Source organism: Aquila chrysaetos, chromosome 26 (assembly GCF_900496995.4).
Source record: "Aquila chrysaetos chrysaetos chromosome 26, bAquChr1.4, whole genome shotgun sequence".
Lineage (NCBI taxonomy): Eukaryota > Metazoa > Chordata > Aves > Accipitriformes > Accipitridae > Aquila > Aquila chrysaetos.
The window spans coordinates 2438696-2457254 of NC_044029.1; the positions used below are offsets into that span (position 1 = coordinate 2438696).

General features: G+C 36.2%; 1 protein-coding gene across 13 annotated transcripts in view; it reads left to right on the forward strand.

The window, feature by feature from the left end:
• ANKS1B (ankyrin repeat and sterile alpha motif domain containing 1B) overlaps positions 1 to 18559 on the forward strand; it is a 443348-nt gene that overhangs the window by 138356 nt on the left and 286433 nt on the right. The gene's annotated exons all lie outside the window — the stretch shown is intronic.

The window sequence follows — 18559 nt, forward strand, 5'->3', positions numbered from 1 at the left end:
AAGATACAAATCTTTGCCAGAACATAGTGTATTAGAAACCAAACTAACCTTCTCCTGACTGAGTTTCAGTGATGACACATTTCATATTTGTCATTCCTACTGCCACAGGATAGAGAGCACACTTCTTATCAGAAGCAATTTTGTCTAATGCACTAGCATATGTTTGCAGTTCAGATTTTTTAATTTCACATGGCATTTCAATAAAGGTTAAGGGAGTGCTGATGGAAGAATAAAATATACAATAGCTCTCCTATCATGCATTTTGGTTTTTTTTTTCTTTAGTACAGCCAGTACTTGTTTTAAGCACCCTTCAAAAAAGTAAAAAAAAAGATTTCTGAAAATTATGCCTGGAGACTGCTTGCTGATATAGTTGTTCCTATAATATAAATTATAGATTTATAATTTATTTTCTATTTTTAAGTCTTCTGGCATTTTATAGTCCTTTTTATTGTCTTTAAGTACAAATCCCCATAATAGTAGCAGCTCGGGAGTTCTGTTTTAACATAATGACATTTTCATACCTATTTTCTGTATTTCTGATATTATTATCATAGTTCTTGGAGTACAATTAGGAAGCTTTTTATTAGCTTTTTTAGTATTATAGCACTTAGAGGACCACTGTTCACTTGAGTTTCTGGTCCTGTGTTGATTACTATTTTGTTGACAGGTGTTATTAACCTCCCGATTTTGACCAGTAGGTGTTCGAGTGATCTGAGTCTCAGAGGCTGGCATATATTCCTAACCTCACGGATGTTACGACATGTTTTGCCGTTGATTTCAGCTGGATTAGATTTTCACTGTATATATCTTCTTCCAGAAGAAAGGCCTTTATTAAAATTAGGAATTAGTCAATTAAGTATTGATATAAGATAAGGAAAAAATGTGTGTCTTGTAGCATAAGATGAAACATGAGGTACTGCCTGTGAGAATATTTCCCTTTTCTTCTGATTTTGTCTAAAATCAGGAGAGGATACCTCTTAAGGTGTTATAATGCTGCTGTTGTTGGAAGTGGCTGTAGATGGGTCAGTGCGGTGTGCATCTCTGATTTCTGCCCAGTTAGCTGCCTCCCTAAAATCACGTTCTGACAGCATGTGAAAGCTATGACCCATTTTAATTATCTTTGGGTAGGTTTCAGGAGGTGAGTGAGACCACCGTAGAAAGAATTTTCAGGCTAAGTTTCATTCCTAGGTAGTTCTGGTAAGATCGGTCTCTGATATCACCTAAGAAACAGATCCAGGTGATCCGTATACACTGTATGTATACAGGTCCTGTTCCTTATTCTTTCTTGGTATGGCTGTAGCCTGCTGTCAGTAGAGTTATACCAACAGTGCATATATCACCTATCTAATGTTTAAAGAAGAAAACATAGCCACTCTTCATCGTTTCAATTTCTTGTACGATGGGAGAATCAGCTTTCTTGATAGAAATTACAAAGGAAGATGAAAAATAAAATTTAACTCCTGTGGTGCAAAATAAGCACCATTTTTATTAGTGTGTGACTCGAATTATAAGCTTATTAACAGAAAAATGAATAAATGAGAGAAGATGAAGGATAAAAGATTTCAGTAATAGTTCATCCACCGTCTGCTTCCACTCTAAGCAGTCCTGGGCAGCGTGAGATAAAGCCATAGGTTCCCCTAACACAGCTGTTCCCTTAGTTATTCTATATTTTAAACAGAGCAATTTTGTATTTGGACAAAATTCTGTTATCATAAAATTCTAGTATTAAACAATAACTAGAAAATGGAAATCCTCTGATTTGCCATCACTTGAGTGGCAGACTCTAACTGCAAACCACTATGTTAAAAATTGACTCTGCTGTGTTGGGAAAAAAAAAGTCCTGCTTTTTTTGTTTCATTTCCCTTCTTGCCTTTTGACAAAAGCAGAATTTATCCAGCAAAGGAAAAATCTAATTTCCGTATCACAAACTGAGAAGCAGGCAGTGGAAGCATTCTATGATCGCTGTTTCTGGTGTCGTACTTTCTTGACTGATTCTTGCCCATTTAACTGGCGGTTTTCAGAATCCCAATGAAGAGCATTAAGAGGAATGAGGTTCATACAGGCTTTTTGACTCTCCTTCTACCCTCAGTGGTATTTGTAGGATAAATATGGGTAAAATTGTTACCTTTTTTTTTTTTTTTTTTCATTTGGGTAGTCTGGAAAGAGCAAGTGAGTGATATATACAGTGGATATTTCTCATGCACATACATCTGGAACCATTCATTATTAACTTTTTAAAATTACCTCAGTTGCAAACATAGACCATTTTAATAAATTTTAATAACCCAAATGTATTATAAAAGTGAATGTCAAATTAACTCTATTTACTTGTATTAAACAAACTTATAATTTCATTTAAAAAAACAGGTTAACTAATAAGGTCCAGTTTCTCTGAGGCAATACTGATTTGCATGACTTATGCGCCTTTCATTTATTATTAATGGTGATCCATATCAGCTATTCATTATTCCTGATGTCAGGCTGAAAGCCTATAACTACTAAAGTTACTCCATTAGCTTCCTTTTAGTCTTCTCAAATCTTATCAATATTCCAAGTGCTATTAAGAAACAGCACCATTTGTTGAGATAACTTCTTGCCAGATCTTTTTAAACCCTTGGATACAAATTAGATAGATCTGTTGATTAAAAATTTCTAGCTTTAGTAACTCTCATTTAACATTCCCTTTGGATATTTTCATGCGAGGATATTTTCATATGCGTTTGATATTTAGGGAAAATATTTTATGTCTCTCATTTTATAATATTACTTCTCCTGTCACATTTCTAGAGTAATGTGCCATGATTTGGTTTGTTCCATTGTCCATTTCCCCCACTCCTTTATGTCCTTGATGCAGCAGAGCTCTTGCGGAGAAACAGCATTATAATAAAAGACTTCTTCAGAACGTACATGCACAGGAGGCTGAATTGAGGTTGCACAAGCCACGTCAATTCTTACATATTGAAGCTCTAATGTACTTTCCTTTACAACCTTATCATCCCTCTAAGAGGTTTTTAGTATATAATTAAGATAATTGCTCCCCATCTTATGCTCCTCTGGATAACATCTCTGGTAACATCCTTAACAATGGAATGTTATTCTTAAAAATACTCTGTCATTTCTGAAGTTAAAGCACATGGGAATGACTGATACCACGTGACCGGTTCGTTATCAAAATACATGCAGGTCTCCACCCATCCAGTATGTTCTAGTGAACAAGTTTATGTTGTTAAAGTAATTCCACTTTCTAAAGGACTAGCTTACATTTTCTCTGCAAAGTGAGAGGAAAAGGCTGCTGCTTGACATATGTTAAACATTTTCTGATGTTTCATTGCTTTTTACTATTATTCATTAAAGTACAGTTGAAAAAAATTAGCTTTCATGGGAGTTTTGGGCAATTTTTGCAAATGAGTGCTCATCAAAGTGCACACATTCTGACCAACACTCAGTTTAATCCATCCCGGTGTGATTACCAGCTAGAATGATCTCATTATACACTTGACTGCATGCTGTCAGACAAAACCCCTTTTTCAAATCAAGACAATAATTCAAAGGAACATAATTATTTTGAGGTATTTTGCATTTTAAAGCCCATATGCAAATATTTTTTAGCAGGATTTGAGTTTTTCTTTGTTAAATGACTGTTAGTTGTAGCACCCTTTGCAAGTACTTTTGAGTCAGGAGTGAAATATACACAGACCATATACAACATATTCTATTCTAGTAAGTAATCCATGCTTCAACATGCTGCTGAGATTGTTGTATAACTGAGCAGATCTAAGTGATAGTACCTTTTGTAAGTGGCAATAATTTAATAAATATGAGATGTAAGATTGCTATAAAACCCATCAAATTGCTGATATTACTAGTAACAGTAAAACTTCATCTTACCATTAATTTGTTTACATTTGACATGCATCTGGTATATTCTAGAGGAATATAAGCTTGTGTAATGGGTATAGTACTGCATGGAGATCTTCAGTAGGCATTTAGCTAATATTATATGCCTCCTGGTGCACCTGTGAATTTTCTAGAAACCTTAAATTGAATTTTCTCCAAAGCTTTTCAGGTTGAATCTTACTCCGTATTAGAAGTTGGGAGGAACTAGTTGCCTTGACTTCATACTTTTTATTCTGTTATACTCAAGACTTTGCATATTGTCCTATTTTGTATTCAGATGAAACTGAGTCCTAAAATTTGAGATCCATTGCTGAAGAGTTAGTGTTTCACTTGACTTATGTCTGTAATGCAATAAAGTTCAAGTACTATAAAGAAAGCTAAACTGGTTTTCAGAAACACTGGAAATGCAATATACATATGTCTTGAATCACACAAAGAATTGTCTTTTGTGGAAGATTAATTTCTCCCCTGATTGGTCTCTCAATTTCAGGTGATAAAGCTGCTCAACTCTGAATGATTACTCATTAGACACTGCAATACACATATCTTAAGATCATCTAAATATTCTGAGCTGTTGTAGAAAGTTAGGACGTTAACAGCGTTCCTGATCTCTCCTGCTCCTTGTGTAGTTTTCCAGGCTTTTTTGATATTTTGTATTAAAGGTTGCAAGTTTAATACAGTTTATTAGGGAGTGTTTTGTGACTTGCTGTAGATGGTGAACAGATGTGTAGCCTACAGGTGCCTTGTAGCAGAGTTGTTATTATGCGATTGCCTTTGATTTAGGTATTAGATTCGATGACTTGGGCAATCCCTTCTATTTCTATGTCCCATATCAGGGCACTTACCTGGGATGTGGGGGATCAAGCTGAGAACCCGAAGTACCAGGCTATAATATGAGTGACTATATCTGTATCGCAGGACGTGAGAATTCTATTCAGTGCTGGGCCCACGTTTCACATCCTATCTCCATCCCAGCTCCCTGTCAGACCAAGAAATACGAACTCAGTCCCTGCCCTGCTCTGTCAGAATAGGGCTGAGCTCTGGCCAGACCCAGGAACTGAATGATCAAAAGATCAGCTTGGTAGGATACCTGCCCCGCAGTCTTTGTCTTTTTTTTCCCATTAGTCTTTCTTGCAAATACACACCAGACTTCCATCCTGCTCCGAGAATGATTTCTGATGAAAATATCCTGAAGATGATACATTTCCCCAAGAAAATCAGTTTGGATTAATCAGTTTTTATATGGTGAAAAAAATAATTTGCCCGAAGTTTCACGACCAGCTATACGCTGCATTCACGCGTCAGTTTGGTGGTTCTGCTAACAGACACACACTGAGGTCTCTGGATCACGGCTCTGCCCGCTTCACGTCATTCATTCTCTGTAGGGATCATCCGCTGCCACACAGCTACTTTGCTCTTTCAAACGTTGTAGTGAAGAGTCACCAGCTTTGTTATGAACGCAATTAGTAACCTTGCTCTCTTTTTTACAGTCCTGGTAGATGTAGCATAGGAATAACTCCCCCCTCTAGTCACCACCAAACAACCTGAAAAAGTTTTGCTGGTCCTTCTGGCTGACAATCTTTGGGAGAATTTTTTTTTTTGTGACTGACTGCATCAAAATTGGGCTATGATTTTAGCTTATATCATACAATCAACTGAATATGCAAGCTAATAATTTTATTTCAGCACTGACCTGAATCATATCTGAAATACTCTCTTTTAGGATAAAAAAGTCGTACCCTATTTCTACTGTCTTTACTTCTCCAGTAAGTAACAACTTGTGTTGTAATTTTGTGAAAAGTTTAAGTTATTGTATTTAATATTTCAGTACCTTTAATTGTGTTCTACTGGGAACTCACTTTTTCATGAGAATATGATATGTTTTATGAGTTTTTTAAATAAACTTTTCTACTAACTTTACTAGATTTGGAAGGCAGAAATCTTGGCAGAGTTTGCTAAATTTTGTTAAAATCAAAATATTTGTGAAAATATTAAGCAATTACTAGAATAAACCATTTTTGTACATAACGAACAGATTTATTTGTTTTGTTCAGTGTCAGAGATGATTAAAAAGTAGAAAAACATTGATTGCTAGTGAAGGTAATCAGAGTTGCATTCTGTAAAAAAAAAAAAAAAAAAATTCCCTCCTGTTCTATTTTAAGTTAAATAAAAAACACTCATTTACTTCCATTTTCTCTGCTTCTGTCTCCCTTTCTGCATCTGCTAGTCCTGATGGCAGTATGTAGCTCCCTGCCAAAAAGTTTCCTTCTATTACTTCACAGAGATTTCATCTTTGTTCTTTTTATACCATTTTCATCTTTGTGCCACCTCAAAAGGAAATTTGAAGTGTAGAAGAGATGTAGGATTTTGCTGTATTATCAAAATAGGGTGGGAATAGGTTTGTATTGCCAATCCACAAATGTATAGATGCAGCACACCTTTACTAGCAGCTAATGGTAGAATAATTTTCTGCTGCAAAGTAGGATATCAAACTAGTCTTTTCCTTTTTTTCTGATATGCCTTCAAATACTGCAGATTTGGAAGAACCCATATGAAAGAGTATTTTCAAACTCAGTTGCTTTATTGCTTTCAGAAAGCAGGAAAAGTCTTCAGAAGGACCATTTCATATTTTTTCTCCAGGGCAGGGTATATTATTCTTTCTATAATACAATATATCATTGTATGTGGTAGTATCAGTTCTGATGAGGATATTAAAAACAGCTGTTAGTAAAAATATTCTTTCCACTCTAGCTCCAGCTGTTCACTCCATGTCCTTTTTCTTTCAGATAACATTCCCACCCTGCTGGAAGATACTTAAATAATATAGCACAATTAAAACCAGTTTCTTACCGGTAGAGTTGGGATTGAAACTAAATTTTTCTCTGAGAGCTTTTCCATTATTTTGATATCTATTTCTGTCTTACATTATGATGAAAAAATATCAAAGCTTTCTATTAATATTGTGTAAGTAAAATTTGAAAAAAATACTTTTTTTCTGATCAATTATATAAGTGCATTTCAGAGTTTTTCTCATCCAACCTGTAATAACTTCAACAAGGACTTGCCATTGATAAATTTAACAAAAGTATTAAATGCCTTGTGAAGCCATTGCAAACAAAAAACAACACATTTTATAAATTACTTGTCCAACTGCTAGATATCAGCCTGATAAATGCAACGTGGAATGAATTTGTAACTCATATTCTAACAGAATAATGACATTTGCAATAGGAAGTTGTTAGTGGTTACGAGCTCTGGCAGTAAGAGTGACAAGAATTCTGCGAATCCTCCCTTTTGTTTTGGCTAAATACTTACCTGTATTCCAGTGTAATTTAATAGTAATTCTTTGTTGTAGTTTAAGACTTAAATTTAAGGACTGTTGGATAGTTTTTAGCCATATATTTCTCCATAAAACTTGGCAAAAAAAAAAGCACATACTTAATTATGATCCCTCTCTTGGTATTAGTGGTTGGATGGGATCAGCTACTTCATTTCTGCCCCACTGCATTGGAATATTCCTTCTTGTCTAAATATCCTCATTTGGCTCTATGTCAAACAAACGCGCCAAGGCTGCATGGTCTAGAAATTGTGATTTATTCATTTGCTATCAATAGCAAATACAAATAGCATGTGTCTTCAATATATGTACCGTTTTGTGCTATCTTTATCGTTCCTTTATATAGTTAGCTGCTCAAAAATTCCAGGGGTCTATCCAAACTCCATATCTGTAGTCTCTGTAAGAAATATAGTAGGTTGCATTAGTGGGAACACTTAATAGGAAGAATTTTAAGAAATCTGCAAAGCTAGCTTGTGGATCTTAGAGAACCTAAAACAAAAAAAAAAGAAGAGAAAACCACTGAGACAAACTGCACAATGTGACAGTAACTAAATTAAATATGCTGAAATGTATAGAAGATTCTAAACACTCAGATCAGAAGTTATGTAAATCCTGTTTTGTCAGTGAGAAGGTAAGCTTAATAATGTGTAAAAATATAATACTGTTGTAACCTAAATTTCATCTAAATTGCAGCAGGTAGAAAATAAGTTAATGCAGGTATATTAGTAAAAAGGGTAAAATCTGAGTATTTTTCAGAAGAAAATGCTAAGTGTAAATAAAAATACATAAAAGTAATATATGGCAAAATTGTTTTGGCATGTTAATTATAAAAAAGATAATTGGGAGATTAAAAAAAAATCAAGTGTTTCGGTTTTTTTAGTTACTAAAAACTCTAATACTGTCGTGCCACAAATTAGCTGTTAATGGTTGGAAACTGGATTGGGTTATTTCAAAATTATCCACAGTATTTCCTTTATCTTTCCCAAATATTGGACATTGTCAGGGCAACATATTGGACTGGGTAGCTGGTCCACTCTGGTGCAGATGTTTCCATATTGCTTTCAAAATGAACAGCAAAGACTTTTAAGTTTCCCTGAATTTTGACTGTGTATTAGTAGTGCACACTATCTGTTGGACAAATTCTTTGTGCTTAATGAGTGTACTGTTACACTGGACACAACATACATTTCAGATTTGGAACAAAATAATTTTTTTCCATGTAAATATATATATTAAAAACAAAAATGTAGATTTTCAGAGTGAGAGCTGAGCTCTCTGAAGTTGCTCAAAAATTTAGATACTTTAAATAAGAGTAACTGGATATTGAAACATCTTAAAACATCATTTCTAGGTCTCTGGCTTTAAGATACTTTGATTAGCTTTTTGACTTCAGTGTTCTGATAAAGAACTTTATTAACTAATTGATACTTCAGAAGAACTGAAGCTCATGAAAATACAGCTTTGTTCATAAATTGCATTTCATTGCAACTAAAGATAGATGTGTATTGGAAGGTTTATCTTCAAGACTGCTTAAATTATTTTATTAACTGAGTCTGATCCCTGAGGAATATGGCTCCCATCAGTATTATTTAAATGATTTGAGAGCACTTACTGTCATCACCTTTTGCAGTTTATATTCTGAGATAATTTGAAAATGTATCCTAATTCACAAATCATCTATTGCATTTGCAAAAGAAGTATACTTTCCCTGCACAGCACAGTTTGGTTATTCTTGTTGGATTATAGGAGAAGCCTTGTGAAATACCAAGACGTGCATATGATGGTATTCAGTGGCCTCTCACTGATGAGTTAAATTTAAAAGTAAGCACAGACATCCCCAATGTGTATCATTCTTTTTTGGAGGATGTTTGTTTTTTACAAGACTACTAGGCATTCCAGTTTTTAGTAAATGACTGAAATAAACAAAAATATTTTGGCACCTGTAACTACACCCTATGCTTTTCATTGAACTTCCAGAAACATGACTACATGCTGCGACAAAGCAAATGTCAAAATCTACGAAATATCTGTCACAGGCAAGTGCAGTCATTTCACTACAAACCTTTTAAACATGGAAAAGCCAACAAAAAAACCCATTTCACAAAAAAATAAGTATGTGGCAACATGTAGCATTGTTTTTGAATGCTCAATTAGACATCAACAGCTTGCAGAGGCAGTCTCAAAAGGTTACTCAGGAAATGGTGGAAATCACCCATCATCTCTCATTAGTACTTAATGAGAGATGTTTTTCCAGACAGTTGCCTGGTATTACAAGGGTTATGCAAGCTTGAAGCAGTTCCAAAGTCTATTTGTGCAGGTGGGTGATTAGAGGAAATAAAAAGTTGCTAATAGTCATACCCAACTCTCCTGGATCATGCAGAAACAACGAAGCAGACCCCCTGCTGCCACTGGAATGCACTTCACTGGTAATTAATTCCAAACACAATCCTGAAATAGCTGCCACATCCAAGACTGGGCCAGTCATAGCTTCAAGTGCTTTCAACAAGACAGTTGCAGATATATATTTACAATCCTACTCAGAACAATGGTTATTCAGGTTTAAGTGTGTGGGAAACAAAACAAATTCAAAAGAGCAAATTCAAACAGTTTAGTCCAACCGTTCTCTCGATGCATCCAGTGTAGCTACCTACTGATTCTGTTATTCAGTATTCCATCTGCTCTTTTGAAATGTCTCTTGTAATGTTCGTTCCTTTAAATCCTGAAATACACGATTGTCCTTATCTGTAGTTCCTAGATTTATGCCATGTTGAATAGTCATGTAGGGGAGAAGATTTGCTTTGGGGATTTAGTCAAATTCAAACAATTTTAAAGCTGAATCCTATACTATGGAAAATTGCCTAGTCCCTCAATTGGGGCTACTATAAAACACGAACATTTTTGTTACCTGCCTGACGAAATAGGAGATTTTCTAATTTTTTTCTGGATTTCTGTATGAACTGCAGCCTGGCTTAATTTACTGTATGCAATTGCTGCAACTCTTTGCAATGGGTCCACCATGTACAGGAGACATCACATTTTTATCACATATGCTACCCAAGAAATCTTATACAGGGCAGCTCTGTATCAAATCAGGGCAATTTCTACTGTTTTGCGAGCTGCTCTGCTCTTTTTTGGATCTTTCTTAGTTTCTTCTTACTTGTTGACTTGGGCTCCTGCCTTGTAAATTTACTGCTGGTGGAATCCAGCAGCTTAGATTGACCCACAATGAATGCACTGAGCTTAAGTAGTGCTGGCTCCATACAAAATGTTCCGATATTTTGTTTTAAGACTTGCACTGAAATCTGTCTATGGATATGTTTTAGTGTAATGAGGCGATTCTCCTTGCTCTGCCTTAGAAAGGGTTAATTGTGTTTTAATGAGCCCTCTGTAAGCTTCAGGAAGATCACTGTGCCCCAATTCTCTTTATTATAAGGAGTAGGATTCAGGTGATTCTTCATGTGGGTCTAGGTCTCTCTCTCACTTTTAGATAAAGCTCAGGAACGGTAGGAAATATTTCCTGAGCCATAACCTGGGCAAGTTTCTTGGTCGTCTTCTCAGCAGGAGGATATCAGCATATCCCCGATAAAACTTCCATATCTTTGATTATCCCCAAAACCAGGACACCGTGGAATCAGAAAATGCTGGTTTATCTATCACTCCAGTGTGGTTATAAGCAGCAAGTCTTCTTTCATTCCGGTTATGAAGCTTTTTAAAGGACTAGATAATCATTCGCCCATTATTGAAGAGCATCTTATGGTACCATCAATGATGGGACCTATGTTAATTAACATGTTCCTTTCTTAGCCAGTCAACGAAACTAGCTCTTCTGGTGGCTGTGAGCTCTGTGAGGACATGTATGTAAATTCAGTCACTGGTGACTGATCCTCCAGAAATAGTACTATTTCCATATGATCTCCTTTTGTACTCTTCCAAGATTTCTATTGTGGTTATGATTGATTTCTGTCCGAGACAGATGATTAGCATTGCCATGTTCTTTTCAGAGTTTTGTGCCCCCATATAACACATTTGATGTTAAGAGGACATATAACAAGTACAGACGAAGGCATTCCAATATTTTTTTTTCCTAAAGACAGATCCAAAACCATTGAAATTGCCAGACTGGATAAGTGGAAAAGTGTTTCTGTAGTAGTTTTCTAATAGTCTAGCAAATTGAGTCTGCTATAACTGATCAAACTTAGGTCTGTCTTGATACCACACTAAAAAGCATTTTGATCCCAGACAACACCAAGCCATCTGGAGCTTTATTTGCATTTTGGCGTTATCCTGATGCTGGGGTATCCAAAAAAGATGCAGGGTTTTGGCCTACCGTCAAGTAGTTTGAAACATTGCATGAAATCTTCCACACTAAGCAGAGCGTGAGGAATAAAAGCAAGTTATTTACTAGTAATAGGGTGCCTTTGAAGTTGTTGTCTATATATGTATGCAGGTGTATCTATATATATTTATGCATATGTATACATGTGCACATTCATTTTCCACCCTTGTTTTTCTTTCTTCTGGAGTTGCAGTGTACAAATCTATCCAGGTCCTGAGGTTATAGTATAAAGCTCTACCAGGTCATAATGATTAGGCTTTATGCTTGAAGTATTTTGTTCGTGTCTGGTTTTATATTTTCAGAGGTTTTAAGAATTTAGTAAGTGTATTTATACACACATACATTAGATGTGTAGCATATAATCCAGTTTTAGATTATTACTGGTCCATACCTCTGAAGTTAAATACATGTTTCTTCTGTTCTTATAGCAAATTGTAAATCTGAGCATATAGTATTTAAGTGACTCCACAAATAATTGGAATGTGGAAATAAAATAGGCTGAGTATACATTTATATTTTGGTTCAGAGCACTGGATGTGAATTTGAAATAAATCATTGTTCCCAGTTACTATTCATTGCTTCAGTCACAGGCTGGTTTTGGAGCACATAAACCAGATTCCGTTTTGATCTGAAGCTCCATTTTAGGTGGGCACCAAAAGTATAGGGTCCTTCTGGAAGCTGTGAGGTACATGTATGGTGGGGGTGTCTGGTAGAATAAATAAGATGCTATGTAGTGCTAAAAATTCAAACCCACATATATTCTAAATGAAGTGTCATGAGGATCAACTGCTTTGATCTGCTCATCCACTGTCATTACACTAAATTGTAGAAATAACTGATGTAATAGCTAATACAGGCATAACTAGATTTTGAAAGGGACGCTAGCATGTTTCTGTAATGAAAGTGGAAAACTACAGATTAACTGTGTGTTCCATTGTGCAGATTTATTTCTGAGGTGAAATCTAATTATAACTATATTTCTGGAATATGGGCTGACTTTTGGCTTTTGATATTTTGCTTGCTGAGATGTGGTAGGAAGTGTTCTGCTTCGTATACTTGGTATCTGCCCAACAGTTAATGTTGTGGCATTATATACATATAGTGCCTTTTCTTTGAGTACATTATGAGAAAAAAATACCTATTAGAAAAGTTCCAGTGAGCAGTTTGTCCTCACAGTACATGGATAGTGGGATGAAAATGTTGATGAAACACTTGTTGAACTGTGGTGACATGGTCTGTTACTACCCATAAGGGCATTTTTCTCTATGCAGTGTACCATATAAAGGGGGACAATCATTCACTAACTGACTCCTGCTGTCACACAGCACAGTAAAAGGCAAGTTCCCAGTATGTGATTTTTTATAGTTTCAGTTAAATAGTTAACATTTTTATGTCTTTGTCTGACATCTCAGTAGAAGATAGCAGTAAAAGAACACTATAGTTTGCTCTTACAATATACTAAAAGATGACAATATTCACTTTCATTTTGATCTCTCCAGACTCAAATCTGAGTGACCCTTAAAAGTGTAAAGCAGTCACCATATCCATGAATAGGAGCTCCTTGCACTCCCCTCTTTGGTTGACCTCCTGTTATCCTGTACACTTCAGAAAAAAGTGACTATAATTTTTTACCATGAGGGTAGAAATAAATTAAGTATCATTTTTACAAAGATCTTTTGGAAACAATAGTTACAGTTTTTAAGATTGTGAGTTGGAATTCAGCCCTCAAGATTTTAGACCTTGATTCAGTTGCCCATACATAGCTGTCTATTGACATCTGAAATGCTTTTGGGTGTCCCAAGCTGATGCTTTAGAAGGGCAGTGAAATTCCATAGTTCCTGCAAGCCTCTTGCAGATGCCCTGAATTTCCTTGGACCACTGAGATGGCGTTAGTTAACAATGCTTTGGCAGTTGAATCTTGTCCTGTTTGTCTACGACAAAAGTGTCTGAGCTACCTGTCTAGACATTGTTTAAAGCTAATGCATATCTTAGTATAATCAATGAAGCTTAGGGCTTGTTCCTCTGACCTAATACTTCTTCAGGATAATATAGCTAAATATAGACTATATTCTAAATTGTAATTAATACTGTTTCAATGAGTTTTCATTGAGTTATAGAGGAGTTTAGCATGCTCACTGAAATGTAGCTGTATTTAGAGAAATCCCACCTTGCAAGTCTGAAGATCAGTTCCTGAAATTGCTCAAGACTGAGAACAAATTAATGCCATTTCTTTGGATAGCAATTTAGTTACTAGCATATGAATACAGAAGTTTAACTTCAGGCCCTAAAATTTTGTTCTAAAAATCAGTCTTATTAGATAGACATATATAACACATTACATAATGTCATTTTCATTTTATTCAGAAATCCTTTTTGTACTGAAAGACTGTATTGCGCACGAATCACTGAGTACTATAGTGTTGGTAATTGTAGACCCAACTTTTCTTCCTGTGAAAGGATTGGTTTTGACGTTAATTCTTATATAATATTTTTTGTGTGAGACAGGTTAGTGTACTTTCATAGTTAAACATTTTTATGAACAAGATAACTATACTTATATTAATTAGGCTTCAATAATATTGAACTGGGTAATAGATAAAACTGAACACTATGCGCAAAAAGCATCTCTTTTTTTTCCAATTGTTTTATATATTATAAATGGTTTTAGTGTAACTGAAATCAAGCCACCTGTCTACAATCAAAGGGTGTAGCTCTAATTTAAATAATGCTAGTGTGGCTTGAGAGTAAAAATTTTTCAAATGGTGGTAGGAACAATCTGACCTTCAACTTCCAAGCAATGATGTCATCATTTGTAATTACAGTCTTTTGATGCATAAGAAGACTAATATGCACAGAGAAGTTGTGTGAAGCACTAGTGTGGCCATTGCTCTAAATACTGAGTCTGCTTCTACTGTAAATATTTCAAAAATTAGGAAAAGTAGCAAATAGATTTTTAAGAGGCATTAAGATTTGGAAATTAAGATTAAGATGTGGAAAGCTGTCTAATCCTGCAAGAAATTTAAGAATCACCATCTTTTTTCATATGTCCATGAGATGGTTAGTGGTAAATGTGATCATGATGGCATTGTAACACTTTCTGTCCTTTAAAACCTTGTATGCTGTGCCAATCAGTCAACTAACAAAGTAAATTAGTAAGATTTGCCAGGATGTAAATCAGCATAGCTATTTTTATAGTCCACACTAGATGAGTCTAATTAATCCAAAACCTGAGTTTATCTAACCTTTTAAAAAACTATTTTGGCTATTCTGGACATAGAAAACAATATAGTATATTTTCTTTATCCTATTCTATTCCATTTCCTTTGCCCTGAAACAAAGGAAACGGAGGATGGAAAGTCCTCAGTAACCATTTTTAAAAATCAGAATAAGCTCCAATTATGTAATCCTTGTGACAGTTTCTCATGCAAGTTGGAGGCAGGAAGGAATATTGTTAGAGCATGCTGCAGTTCAGTAATTTTTAGCTGCCAGATGATCCCTGGAGCCTGGTGTTATCTGACTTCTACAGAAACGTCTCAGCTTATTGCAACTTGAGCCAGGAACTAGAAGAGAATGACGGCCATAAATACTTCCCTGTTGGCCCCATCTATAGCACCAATCAGAAACTCAGCATGAGACCTAATCTTTCCTAGGTAAATTTGGTAGGTTCTCAAGTTTCCAAGTTCCTTTTGCCATGAAATGTTCCACTGAAACTTACAATATTACCATTACAGTGACCTAAAGGGGAAAAAAAAATGTTTGCTTTAGTTTTGTTACCAGAGAAAGAGAAAAGGAAATGAAAACACAATTACTGTATCATTTAATTACAAAAGAAAATATATTCAAAACTATTCTTAATGAAACTATGAGTACCGCATACATAAACAGAGAAGTCGCCCAAATTGGTTGCAGGAACTAATTTGATGGCGATATTCTCTCTCTGATGGAGCAGACCCAGGTAGTAAATCATTATTGGTTGCCTAATGGGAAGATCCTACTGTGAAAATAAACAGCTGTCCGTAATAAAGAAATTGTTTACAAGAAACCATTACATGTCAGACACTTTATTCCCTTGAGAAAAGAGTGAAGGCATGAAATACTGAGCAGTTGGATTTTTTCTGAGATGTTTATTTCAAAGAAAAATATTTGGATTTTTTTTATTGCAAAGCTTTATTTTTAGATTTGAAAAGCATGATCCTTTTTTTCTATTACCACTTTATTTTGCTTGGAAGGAAAGACTGCAACTACTCCTTTTTGAGATTGCTGCTTATTATGTATGTTCCTGAATTGATTATAGTTGTATGCACACATTGTAGCTGGAGGAGTTCCTTTCAGCCCTATCTAGTGGAGCATACGCCAGCCCTGCCTCCCCTCAGGAATATCTTCCAATAAAATTTCATTCCAAGAACATCACTCCCAGTCAGTTCGATGCTTCTCAGGTGGGACTGTAGGGGCAAAACCTAGTCTTCAGTGACCTGTCATTGAACAGGGTTGACAAGAAGTCTTTCCTGTGGAAAGACCAAAATCTTGCTCGTATAACTTGACCGCTCTGTTACCCTCTTCTTCTGCGTATTTAAAGTGTGGGTGAACTAAGCCGAGGTGAATATCGACAAGGCCTTGAAACAGAATGAAACGGTGGGCAGAAAACTCCATTTGTCGCCATCAGCACCAATCCGTATTTGTAACCATCTGTCCTTTGAGTGCTGCATCTTTGAGATACTCCTGCATCTGCAAGACTCCCTGACTTCACTTGCAAGGCTTTCATGTGCTAAACAGCCGAGGGGCAGCTGTGCTGAAGCACGGCCGGGACGGCTGAAGTACCGGGGCTTGCGTTCTTTATAGTTTTATCTCTTTGTCAGTCAGTCGTTCTGTTTGTCTCTCACACCAGTAAGTAAATAAGCGCACTGAGTACACTTAGCTAGGCTCGTGTGGAACACTTCTCACTCCAGAAGTTATTTCTTAGCTTTGTAGATGGTGCCTGTGTTGCCGTGTGTCTCAGCAGCAGTGTAGTCCCTTGTTTGGTATTTCCACAAACAGAGTGCAGGGCTCTATCAAAGCAAATCTCTGTTTCCTCAGTCAAGGAGGTTCACTGATAATTATCTATTGATGAGTCTGTCCATAGAGTGAAAGAAGACGATATTTCATATTCTGGAGCAAAAGAGGATGAGACTTTCAGCTCAATTAAGATGCTCCTAACACTCATATTTAACCTTCATCCTCACTATGAGATTTCCAAAGAGTATGGCAAGGCCTTGGTGGGGTGTCTGGTCAAATCCCTGTCCCTCCTTCGATGAGCTAGGCTGTCAAATCACAGGATACTCATTCACATGCTGCATGTGAACAGTTTTACAGTTAGATACCAGGTCAGACTGGAAAGCATAACAGAGATACAAGGCTTTCTGGAATGCCACCCAAGTTGTTCTGTGTCAGGGATGTTATTATGAAAATACACTTTAAGTTCCTTTCTAAGGCTGTGTAAAAATTTGTTTGATTCATCATATTAACATGTATGTATTACTTTCTGAATTAAATTAATTTAGATCCAAGATTTCTGCACACACTTGTGATGCAATGATTCAGGAAGAGCCCTTCTATGTGTACAGACTGCATACTTAAAGGACCGGCAGTCTTGATGACATACTTTTCAAAAAAGTTGGAATTGTCTGGTTCTGTGACAAGGAGGGTTCAACTTTGTCAGACATCAGGTAACATCTGAGGTTATCTACAGGATGTCTGCCAAGCTGCCACCTGAACATTTGTTCACACGTTCATTAAGCGTAACAGTATTGCTGAAACATTCCAGCCTGGTATTTGCTTTAGAAGAACAGTTTGTCGGTCTATATTTGACTAGAAACTTTCAGACCTCATCCAGATATGTAGCGTTTCTGCAGGAGTATTTCTTAGAATCATCTATGCTATGAAAGTATCTCTAAATTGGAAAGGCCATAAAGTTTACATTCTTGCAACTATTCCTCTTTATCCTGTGTTAGCTATGCTAATGTAACTGGGTATTTCCTTCCCTTTGATACCTCTGTTACACTTCCAAGAATTCTTTCAGGTCAGTAGGACTGAGAGGGAGAAGCTTCTGTCCTTGCTTTCACAGAGGCATTTGTGACTTGAGCAAATGGACGAGCTCATCTGTGTTCCTGCAGAAGTTGGTTAGGCAAAAATCCTCCAGCTTACAGCACTGGAGCTACTTTTGTTTATTTGGAGTTTGGGTTTTTCTGGAGAGGATTTGCCCACAGAGTGAAAGCACATGTTGGAGATCCATCTCAATTACAAATAAATAGGCTTTCTTCTGTGAACTCTGCAGGCTGTCAGTTGAGGCCCACAGACATGAGATTTGACTGTAATCGCTGTCTTAATGCAGAGCTGCAGGTGTTATTAACACATTTAGGAACATGGAGCACATGTCGTTGTGACCCACAAAGAAAGGTACTCTATAAATTCACAGACACCTTAAAGACTACCATAACCATGCACAGGCAATGGCATTTTCCCCAGAATACAAACTAAAGTATTTCTTTAAAAATACAGTTCTAAAGGCATGAAGTAACGTGGAGCTTTTGGCCTCCTGCTACGTCATTCTGGTGCTTGGTTACCATCACAGCTGGGAAGCTATGCCTTATTTCATAGTCCTCTCTATCCCCTGACCTGATTTTCACTAACTTTACATTGTTCAAGCAGCATTAAGAACATTTAAAGAAGGTAAGAATGATATTTTAAGTCCCTTTGATGGTCTTTCACAGTGCCATAAAATGGTAACAGCATCACAAAATATGTCCGAACAGCAGTTTCCTATGTACCTGCAGGTATGTAGATGTTTTTAAGCCAGCTGTAGGTTATCTAGCTGGGATACTGCTAGAAAGGTAGTTACTGCAGTGCAGAGCTCTATGGAGAATGCAAATTTCATCTGAGAAGCTGGGTATATTTTTGTGTAATTAATCCTTGTTGATCAGTTGCTCACCATGTCCAGGGAAGTTGTCACTGGT